We start from the raw sequence: 12,112 nt of genomic DNA, 5'->3' as shown, positions 1-12,112 counted from the left end.
TACACAAAAACATCAGTTGCGTATGCAAGGTTTATTTGATTACTAAATATAATTCGAAACGAAAGAGATAACCTGGGGCTAAACAGCCACTTCAACAAAAAATTGTGTAAAAAGTGTGTGTACTAAGTTCAACTAGATTAAAATTTATATTAAAATGGTAAACAATGGTGGCTTTTATATTAATTTCTGCTGTATTTTTAAGCAAATTCTCGAAGAGCCCACAAAAGCCAAGTTATTTTTCATTTTTAGAGCACCGTACAAAACTTTGTTCACGGTGCTCTTATGGGATCACTTCGGTCTTGCAAACCGGTTAAATGCGTTTTTCTCAAAGACCGTTTGATGTAGGTACCTGAAATTTGGAATAGTTATGGCAAGTACCATCACTAACACTGTGAATAAGTCGAAACTGCTTATTTCTGATTTTAGGGGGAAATTTAGGGGTTAAAAGGGGTAGGCTGAATTTTATTTTCAATTGTAAGAATCGTGTGAGGTACCATTAGAAAGCTTGCAAAAAATTGAGTCGATGGACTGATTTTGACTTCATTTTAGAATGCAATAGTTTCGATAAAAAATGCATTTAAAGTTGCAAGTTTTCATACAAAAATTTTCACCTCTGTCCTGGCGATTTTCGGGAAAACTATAGCTAACAGGCAGCTGACCAGTCAATATCCAACTAAAACGAGTATGGAGACGGCGGGAAAATTATCAGGTTAACTCTAACTTTATTAGTTTTTAAACTGCAGCCTGATCTTTGGTTGCTTAGGGCTAGCTAACTGATGCTTACACTGGTCATTCATATTAAGAAGAAGTTTTAGTTAGAAAGATCCTTACTTAAAACTTTGACATTGAAATTTATGACTTATGTCTTTGATACAAAGTTTAATTCTACTTACTTACTTTTGTGAGATATTTAATTTTTTTTCTGAATAGCCTACTATAAGTATGAGAGAGTAAAAGATCTGCAAAATGCAACCTTATTATAAAGCAAATAAGTTTAAATTTCGAACGGGCTTTCCAACCAATGGACTATCGCAGTGTGCTCAGTAAGAATCATATTTATTATTGGAGTTTATCAGTTCAAATTTAAATTAAGAATTCCGTTCTTCACTGTCGTTGTGTTTTTTTTTTCACATTAGAGCACATAGAGTTAGTAAAGCTAATAGAGATAATAAAGTCATTCAATATTTATTAACAGCTATGGCGTCATCTACCTATAGATTTTACTGAGAGTATCTGATTCGTCGAAACAGTACCTATTCCTTTTCATTAAGTAGGTACCATTAAATTTATGTATTAATTGTATAAAGTATGTATATTTTTGAACCGATCGGTGAGAGCAGCAACTAGATACTGTTTTGTGACGAAAAAAAAATTAAAATTCACAATACACAGTTTTTGGAAACAAAGGTAAAGTTGACGAAATATAAAGTAAGCCGATCTTGATCAAACTTGTTTGAGTGACAAAAATGTCAGTTAAGATTTGGTACTCATGAATTGAGTTCTACTAAAATATTTTTCCTTTTAAAAACTGATGTACAATAGGTCCAAAAATGTCCGGTAAGTTAGGTTTATATTCAAATTATACGCAATTCTTTGTAGCAACTCCGCCAAGTGGACGGAAACAGGTACTAGACGGCAACCTGACGCAGTTACCCTACTTGTACTAAAACTTAGACATTTATTATTAGGTACTTATTTCTGTGACTTATATGAAACATGAGCAAATTGATTAATACTTTACGTTAATTATATTTTGAGTCAGAAACAAGCCTAACGTCAAAAACCGACAAATGCCGAATCACAGACTTAATTGTAATATTATTGCTTTTTGAGTCGTGCCTGCCCAGTCTACAAGTTTAAAATACAACAATTGCGACTATATCAAAGATTATGAGGTTGTATGTATACCCAGTATTTTTGACGGATTTAGTTTTTCATGCTCGAAGTTGCCTGTCAACTCTGACGTATATTAAATTGTCAACTATTTTGGTGTTTGAAAAAATCAATAATTGGCAAAGTGCCGTGGCAGAAAAAGCCATTCTCACAAAAAAAGAATCAATAATAATGAAAATGTTCAGACAAGTGGAAGAATATCATACTTCAATATGTTATGGATGCTAGTAAGATGTAAAAACAACAGTTTAGCGGAATGTCAGTTTACGAAATGGTTTGTACAAATTACAGAGAAATTCATAATAATTTGTTTCTACTAGAAATGTGCCTTCACCAAACGTTTTAGATAAACGGTATTAGGCCTATATTATATAAACGTTCTTGATTTCGGTTGGCCGAAATGGGACTTACGATTTTTCCTCTTTTCACCTCCAAGATGAGGTTGATTGTTAGTGTTAGAAAGCTGTAATTTGGTATGGATATACAATCAACCCGACAAGGTGGTAAATAAAATCTTTAATCTCTAAAAAATATATCTAAGGTAGAAGCTTTGTAACTTCTACATTACCTATACTAGCCCAGAGGACTTTAATAAAAGTCCAAACTCCAAGGTCCCAGAGCTCCCAGACATTACCTTCTTATTTCCTAGTCAATAAAATGTACTTATGGGATAAATTAGTATTAGTATCCAAACTTAAAACCACCTAAGGATGTGTCGTACGGTGCTCTGAACACCGTAGTCTTGACTTCGTGCTTGGCCAATTATTATTTCTAATAACCACAGTAACATTAGTCCCGAGAATTTAAATTCGGAATTCCTTTTGATCGGTACCAAGATTAAATTCAGTCTCAAATATCTTTTTTGAAACAAACGGAATAGGAACGTGGTCAGGCATCGGAAATTGCGGGTCTTATTAAAGTTCCGGAGTGTCAATAGAAACAGGGGTCGAGCGAGAAGGGAATCAGTGCACTCGACCTCGACTTTATTTTCTAAAAGTGTTTTTAAGTTGGCATCGGATTGGTACCTTAGCGCGGAATGTTTTTCAGAATGTTAACTGACACTTGGGTCAGACAGAAGCGTGGTGAGGCGTGCGTCTTCGACACCAGAGATCGTAGGTTGGAGTTTATTTAATTCTTTTAATTACATTAACAGTCATCATCTTGGCCTCAGGATGGAACATTAGTTGGAAACTATTAGGCCTCATTGAGATTAGTCTGGTTTCCTTACGGTGTTTTCCTTTACAGAAAAAGCCACTGTCAAATTCAAATGATATACCGTATACTCGTAGGAAGGTACATAAACAAATGTATTTTTGGGACACTCTGTCATATCATATATGTATGACTTCAATAAATATTATAAAGACACTTTATCCAATTTCACCAATAAAGATATGAGTCTTTTTCAGGGTTAGTCTTTTTTATTTCATCCTCAATCCAATTTAATCAAACTAAGATAATCTTAAGTCTCGCCTTTCTTGCTCCAAAACTAAAGTTCTATTTCCAGAATCAATGCCGTGTTATTAAATTTTAAAAGCAATAATTTAGCTCGCTTCAGAGAATTTCGCCGTGATTTCCCGTAGGAATATTGCTTCGTCCAGCCGAAGTGCGGATTTTGCAGTCGACTCGACAAAGATGGATGCAACGACTAACTCCATGTTAATGTAATTGTCTCGTGTGTTGTGTACAGGTACACACACATTGCTAAATAAACAACTGGATTAACATTTACACTGCACATTTGAAAAGCGACGTTCTGACTATAGGAGGTAGTAGCTATTCAAAAAAACTGGTCAAGTGCGAGTCGGACTCGCGTTGCAAGGGTTCCGTACATCACACAATTTTCAATATTTTTTTTGTACGTGGAACGTGACGTAGTAAAACGTCTTGAAAAACCCGAATGGGTCAATCAAAAACCAGATGTAACATAAAGTTTTCTGGCGTGGTGGCTTATATCTCTGCAACTATGCAAAGTAGCGTAGATAGGAAGATTAAATGCCGAACAATAGTACAAGTGTCCAAATGCGATGACTGAAGACCGAGCTCCGCGTAGGGCTGATAGCTCGCGTCCAACGGGTGGCGCTTCCTACAACTGTCGCAAGTGTTTTAAGCCTTTATACGTTAGAGGGATTATATTTCCCACCTAATTTTGAACTTTATTTCAAAGGGATAGGGTTCAATTTTGCATAATTCCTGACTCCCTTGTGCCTTATAAAGGGCCGAAAGCCGAAGAGAGATAATATCTACAGGGTGGCCAAAACATAAGTGCATTCCCTCAGCCAGGGAGGTTTTGGGATTATACTGAGCTTTACAACTTTTACTATGGGACCAATGCCGAAATCGCAAAAAAAATGTATCCATCCATAATAGAAAACGGACCAGCCAAAATTTATGAAACAGCCAAATTTTTCTTCGCGATTTCGGGGTTGCACGTTGGCAACAACTGGAATACACTTGGTTTATTTTTTGGCCACCCTGTATAGTGCTTTTTAAAACACGTAACAATAGTAACCTAATCAATCAGTACTACAAGTAGTTACTATTGCGGCTGTGTGCCAGATACAGCCTACTCGCATTTTTTGCCTTCAGACCGACTCACGCTTGAAGCTAAAGTCACGCCTCCTCGGGACGCTTCGGGCCTTCGGCCCTATGCGGATATCGGCCTAGGGCCTTCGCAATAGCTGTCTGTGATGTATCACGTTTCACTTAAACCATTGCGGCTGTGTCCCTAAAATAACCTAAACCGCATTTTTGTTCTTAAATCCGACTCACGCTTGACTATAGATTTCTAATAGGTTTTCCTGTCATCTTTAGGGAAAGGACTATTCAGTGTATTTTTTTCAGAATTTTAGACCCTGTAGTTTCGGAGATAGAGGGGGGGGAATGGTCATTTTTTGTCTATTTTCTTGAATAACTTCTAAACTTTTTATCGTAAATTTATAAAAAAAAATATATTTGAGCTTCTCACAATGAGCTCTTTCGTTTGATATGTAACACGATATAGTTTGCAAAACTTTATTTTTTAATTTTATCGTTTACCCCCCAAAAGTAGCCCTTATGTTTAAAATTCATTTGTTGACGTTACATATCCGTCTTTGGGTTCCAAACTTACATATGTGTACCAAATTTCAACTTAATTGGTCCAGAAGTTTCCGAGCAAATTGGCTGTGACAGACGGACGGACAGACAGACGCACGAGTGATCCTATAAGGGTTCCGTTTTTTCCTTTTGAGGTACGGAACCCTAAAAATATTATTATACGGCATTTTACACAGATTGACCTAACCATGACCTAACTAGTTTCACACTAATGCTGAGGTTACTTTGAGGCTTGTGTTGTGGGTACTAGACGAGGATATTATTATTATTTTGTGTCTCCTTTTGGATTTCACGGGCCTATAAATCCCGGTCTTTTGATAGGCTTGCGTGGGGATATAGAACACGTAGAGGCCCCTTGGAGAGCTTTAATGTCATGTAGAATTTATTATTATTATCATGAGCCTATATTGTCCCACTGCTGGGCAAAGGCCTCCCTCTTATTTCTCCACGTATCCCTATCACCTGAGGGATATATTTATTATATGTAATAATTATACTTGTATACATAGTATACATAAATACATAGAAACATCCCTATGGACCTATCCCTAAACACACAAAAAAACAAAAAAAAATGCCCTGTTACCAGGATTCAAACCCTGGATCTCCTGGATCCTGCTTCGTCACACGCAGGGTCACTAGCAGAGCTAGGAACCCCTACATGTATGTTTTAAATATTATTATGACCTAAATTTATGTAACACAGTCACTACATAAAAATATAAACGACTATAATTACGAGTAAATACTCGTACAAGCACGAAAACGTCCAAAACTAAATTGAATCACCTCTTTCCCAAGCGAAAGTTGCCAGCAACATGCAACCCACTCTCACGCTCTCAATTATTATTTTGGCAAGCTTTGCCCACGTTAGATGGAATTACTGTTGCTAAAACTCAATTTAAATTTGTCTACGCAATCTTAATTCAGCCGTCTTTGTAACGTATGGTCTTGATGAAGTAAGGAATTTCATTTAATTTCGTTATGGCTGAGCCTTTTCCTTATGTTGACTTTATGTGATGTTATTTAAACTTGGTTTAAGTATTCGGCGTTTCCTTAATATTGTTAGCGTCACTTACACCGTCCCACTAACCCGGGGTTAGGCGGTTAAACCGTTAAGCTCCACTTGCACCATCCCATTAACCTGGGGTAAACCTGTTAAACCGTTAACCCAGTGTCAAATTGTACTGGTAACCATGATAACTTCAGGTTTAACCAGTTAACACCACATTAGAAACTAATCATTTATGGAAAAGATCATGTGATTAAGTATTCGTTCGCATCTGCCATTCCGATAATTTTCTCTAATTTAATTTACACACAACTCAAATTTGCCGCCAAAAATAAGCGACAGAAATACTCTGCCTTGGGAGCCACGTATGACTTCGTGCCCGTCGCTGTCGAGACAGCTGGGCCATGGGGACGGGAGGCACGAGAGCTTTTCAGGGAGCTTGGAAAGCGCCTCAGAGAAAAGGGGAATGACCCCCGTTCTGAGTCATGGCTTGTCCAACAGGTCTCCATCGTCATACAGCGGGGTAACGCTGCTAGTGTGTTGGGGACCTTTGGACCCGGCATGGCTTAGAAAGGGTTTTAGTTTCTTAAGTTTTATACATACATAATACGTAAAATTGAATAAAATTTGTGTTTGTTCGTATTTATTAAAACATGGCTCATCTCACACTGGGTCAAATAACTACTTAAACATAGATTCCACTCAAATTTAACGACACACATGCAAAGCGCCCAAGCGCGACGCCCCGCCCGCCAACGATCAAATATTGTTGCTCATCAAACGAAAACCTCCGTAATTTTTCAACAAAAAACCAAGGGCAATATTAAAATTCTCTGTCCCCGGCGTCTGGCAATCGTCAAGGATTTTTCAATTGACCGCCTTCGTGTGACAATTTCCTGGCCGCCCGCTCTTTAACGACATTTATGTATGAGGGAAATAGAAACTTTCAATGTTAGGGTCGTCTTTATGTTTTTTATAACATTGCCTTTCTGCTGTGCAGGCGACGTTAAGCCGAGAGTAACTGTATCTTTTGGTGGAATGAGATTTTTTTATGCGCGGTAAGGTTGGGGAGAGTTTGTTATTTATTAACTGACTGACGAGAAACGGGGGGGGGGGGGGGGGTAATGTTTTTCAAAGTGAAGCCTTCAGCCCGACCCATTTTATGGATTTCAATTTGTTTAGGTGTGGTGAGATAATGTCGTATTTTTTTAAAGTAACTTGTTATTAAATTATTAGTTGTTATATTAAGGTATTGTTACTTAGAGTTACATGAATTATAACATATTTTAAAAATAAACAAAAGTATAAAAATAAATAAATAATACAATTTGAAGTACAGTCAGCAGCAGAAGTCGCTATACACTCCAGGTGCTCAAAGAGAGGTAAACGTTTAAACTGTCAAAAAGTTGTTGACTGTCATGGTAGTATTTACTTGTGAGCGCTCAACGTGTCTCAAATATGTTAACAGTCGCTATTCATTAATCTCTACACTTACAACAAGTCATTGATTCCTTAGCTGTCAAAAAACCAATGGTATCTAAGCGGCCAACGTGTCAAATATATCTGAACAATATGGACAAATAGACTTTAAAGCATACAAGTATGGTCGAATATTGAATGAAAGATAGCCATGCTAATTTCAGGTAAAGCGTTTTGACAATCATCGAAAGCAGTACAGTCTTGTCATCACATACATCTATCTCACGTTTTGCCCTTCAACCATTTGACAGGAGCCTCTCGGTCAACTTACTGCAAACTATTTCTTTTAACAGAATCGTCAAGACGAATGACACATAGCAAAATCTAACTGAAGCCGAATTTAGAGCCAATTGTCAAGGCACGTTGTGGTCTCAGTAACAGGCGTTTGCTTTTCAAAGTAGAGACCGCGGGTTCAAATCTCAGTCGTACGCACCTAGAGATTACAGCTTTTTATTTCTTTTGGGTTTCATTTTTATTATTAATTTGTGTCTTCAGGTTTTATGTTAATTTCGCATTAGTTTATATAATTTTTGAAGATATGTCAGATGTAGCGTAATATGTACGACTTTCTATCAGGACTTTGTAGGTTTGAACCCGCAGTAAGCGTTACTTAGATTACTCCTGTGCGGAATGCCATTTGATATTTACCTACTGCTAGGTTGGATACAATTATTTTCTCCTTCGTTCTTTGATCGATTCGGGGCGGGGCATCGTATTTTAGTAGCTACTACACAGGTTGGCCCATTTAGATCGGTCAGTATGGGAAAATCTAAAACTATAAGACATACACCGATCTCTTCTTAGGAACCATGTCATCGATTTTAGTAACAAGAAAAACTGCATTCATACATTTAAAAAAAATGTATGTAAAATGTATTGAAAATAAAAACCGGGCAAGTGCGAGTCGGACTCGCGCACGAAGGGTTCCGTACCATAATGCAAAAAAAGGCAAAAAAAAAAACGGTCACCCATCCAAGTACTGACCCCGCCCGACGTTGCTTAACTTCGGTCAAAAATCACGTTCGTTGTATGGGAGCCCCAGTTAAATCTTTATTTTATTCTGTTTTTAGTATTTTTTGTTATAGCGGCAACAGAAATACATCATCTGTGAAAATTTCACCTGTCTAGCTATCACGGTTCGTGAGATACAGCCTGGTGACAGACGGACGGACGGTCGGATGGATAGACGGACGGACGGATAGCAGAGTCTTAGTAATAGGGTCCCGTTCTACCCTTTGGGTACGGAACCCTAAAAACCCTAAAAATCTTCGAAAACTTACTAAATGAAATTAAAGGACATGAAAACAATGCATTTTATTAATTTTAGACATCATGTTTCATAGTAACATTTATTGCTTAAGACCTACACAATCGATATCTAAATAGAAATAATCTTAGTTTTATTTTTCAAAACGTTCGGGGTTTGATTCCCGAGCTGAGTACACATTTTTTTTTAATGTATGAATGCAGTGTTTCGTGTTACTTAAATCGATGACATGATTCCTAAGAAAAGATCGGTGTATATCTTATAGTATCAGATTTTCCCATACTGGCCGATCTAAATGGGCCAACCTGTGGCCACCCTGTATAGTATGTTTTAGTACAATAAGCGGGCTAAATAAATATATTAACATAGGTATATAATATGCTCTACGGTTTGGAAGAACAGCCGGATATGACAGTTAAAATAAAAAAACCGATCGTTCTCGTAGAACCTACTTATTTATTGTCTAAGTTTGACACTTAACGATAAAATACTTCTTTAAGAAAGGAGGTGTCAATTCGTAGTGCTACAGTATTTATTTAAAAGTTAAACAGATAAAATGTTGATGCTTAGTTACCATTGAAATAACAACTGCTTAGCAACTGGTGGCACCCTGGCTGCTGACGTACGTGATTGGCAGTGCGTGTAGGTATTAATGACAGCAGCTTGAATTTGAGTGCTTAGTTACCACTGACGTTTTAACCGTTATTGTCATTGTGATTAAATAAGGGTGTATGTGTTAAAGAAAAACTCAGAAGTTAAGGTATATGTGACGAACTGAAAGCCTACGTGAAAATGACAACTTAGATGTCCTTATTTTTGTGACGATTGAAGTGTATATGTTTTCTTGGACACCTTGCCCGCTCAGGTATATCTGCTGCTGACTGTACTGCTTGGTTTGAAAAGGGATAAAATACCTTTCAAAGCTTGACATCACTCCGCCAATACACAAAATGAGTAAAAGAAAATCGTAACAATTACGTACTATTTAGTAGGTATTAAAAGAAACATTGTTCACAGGAAGAATCTAAAGTATGGTTAACTCCCAATGTAAATGTAAAGAAAAATATAATCAACAAAGCGAAGAACAGACAGAAATACGGGGGATTGTTTGAGAAATATTTAAAAGTTCCCCGGCAAGAATCCATGGAAGAATGCGGCCAGGAAACAAAGGCTTTCCGACGCGGACGAGGATTATACAATTTTTGAACAAACCTAACTCGGGCGGTGTTGCCTGACTTTTATTTTTTCATGTGGGAATATCAGACATGAAACACCTTTTAAAACGGGGATTATCTGGAAAAAAAAGTACTAAAAACGGCCTCTTGGCCTACTCTGTATTGATCATGCCAAAAAGAATAGACAGTATAGAGGGGTCCTGTCATAGTAAATGTTGTAGTCACTGTAAATTTACTGCCATCTATCGACACACGACTATAACTCAAAATAAACACGTATAAAATTATCAAAAAAATGAATATATGTATATGGATAAATGATTTTATTATTTTTGTATCATTTTGACCCATGTTCATTTACTGATATCTATGTGTTAAAATTGTTAAATATGAAACGGTGTCGTTACGCTATCTAGCCGAGCATAGGCCGTGTGTGCGCCATCTATCCGAGAATGCCTTTTTCTTGATTTCCGAGGCACGTTTTTTTTTTTAGACTTTATTCATATTATACGAAGTTACATATGCCTTTGATCATGCTTACGAAGCAGGAACACGCGTATTCGGGAAACGAGATAATCACAAGATCTAGAAACGATATAGAGATCAACTAGATTTACATTAGATATCGACTAGATGTGACTTGGATATCTAAGTCATAACTTGTCGAAATCGTTCAAGAGGACCTCCAGAATCGCGGAAACGTCAAATTTGACACACCTATCTTACAAATATCTTTAAATTATCTATAACGTAACTTGTTGAGGTCTAGTAGAGATCTAATACATTTTCAGAATCGAGCCGTAAGTTTCGGGTTCAAATCCTGGTAAGGACATTTAATTTCGTGCTCATCACAGATATTTGTTTCTAAGTACCTAATGGATGTTTTCTATGTTATTTTAGTATGTAGTTATCGACATTTATCTATCTATTATACACAGTCATATTCTTATTCTTATATATTATTGTAGGTATTGTTTTCGTTTAGTACCCTCAACACAAGGTGTGCTGCTCTGCAGCGGCGCCACCATAATGAATACCAATGAATTATATGGTGAAATGATGTACCTAAAAGGTACATCATGTACATATAATGTTTATGACTGTACCTGTGATACGAAACGAAATAATCGGCATTGAAAGTACTCATAGATAGAAATGATATTAGCTATTCTTTTCTTTTGTAAATTGATGTACTAATGCTGTTTATTACGTACCTATTGGAAAAAAGAATTATTTTGCATTGATTAGTGATTTTATTTACATTTTAATTCCGCGTTCCGCCTAAACGGTACGAGTTGTAAGAGAGGCGCGCGGGTGAGCGAGATGGAGATAGAAATTCTTCCCGCGGGACCGCGCTCCCGCGGGACCGCGCTCCCGCGGCTCGCTCCGATTTTCAATAATGAATATTTTTGTTTGTGCTTTCGTTATGTTTCCGTGTCTGTACTTCGGTATCAAAAGGAAAATTATATTAAGTACGTTGTATTTTTTTATATTTAAAAGTATATAATTAAATAACATTTTCTGTATGATAGAGTCAGACCACAGAAAGTATGCAGCGCTAAATAAAAAGTAGCTTTTAGAAATCAGTATGTGCCAACATCATAGAAAATGGATTAAATAGTCTTGATATTTGTAAAATTTCGACCATATTTCGTCATACGTTGTATTTTTTTATAATTAAAAGTATATCTAGACACGCGGTAGCGTGTCCAGCCAAGTTCAAAGAAAAAGGAACTGGCGACGCAGCAACCGTGAGCCCTTCACAACTTGAAACCTACTTTACCTACACAAATGAAATTTGGCACATGTATTCAAACCCCTTAGCTTGTCCAAAATACAAAATTTTATAAACATAGCTCATATAGTTATTGATAAATCAACATGTAAAAACCGGCATTTTTGTGACTGACTGACATATAGACCAAAAACCTAACCCACTTCTATATGACTTAGAAACTTGATATTTGGCATGAAGGTAGACTATTAGGTGTATATAAAGGTAAAAATCTGAAAACTGGAAATTATTGATATTTCGATGGAAAAAAAATACTTATAGACCAAAAATCTAACCCACTTCTAGATGACTTAGAAACTTGATATTTGGCATCAAGGTAGATTATTAGGCGTATACAAAAGAAAAAATCTGAAAACTGAAACTTTTTGACAATTGACCGCGCGTTAGCGAGG

General features: G+C 36.7%; 1 protein-coding gene across 1 annotated transcript in view; it reads right to left on the bottom strand.

Annotated features, from left to right (window-relative positions):
• The window catches only part of LOC134669663 (acetylcholine receptor subunit alpha-like 1), a 393,445-nt gene that overhangs the window by 22,891 nt on the left and 358,442 nt on the right, over positions 1-12,112 (bottom strand). The window lies entirely within an intron of this gene.

The sequence above is a fragment of the Cydia fagiglandana genome, chromosome 12 (genome assembly GCF_963556715.1).
Source record: "Cydia fagiglandana chromosome 12, ilCydFagi1.1, whole genome shotgun sequence".
NCBI classification, from domain to species: Eukaryota; Metazoa; Arthropoda; class Insecta; order Lepidoptera; family Tortricidae; genus Cydia; species Cydia fagiglandana.
This window is presented reverse-complemented; position numbering and strand designations above follow the sequence as displayed.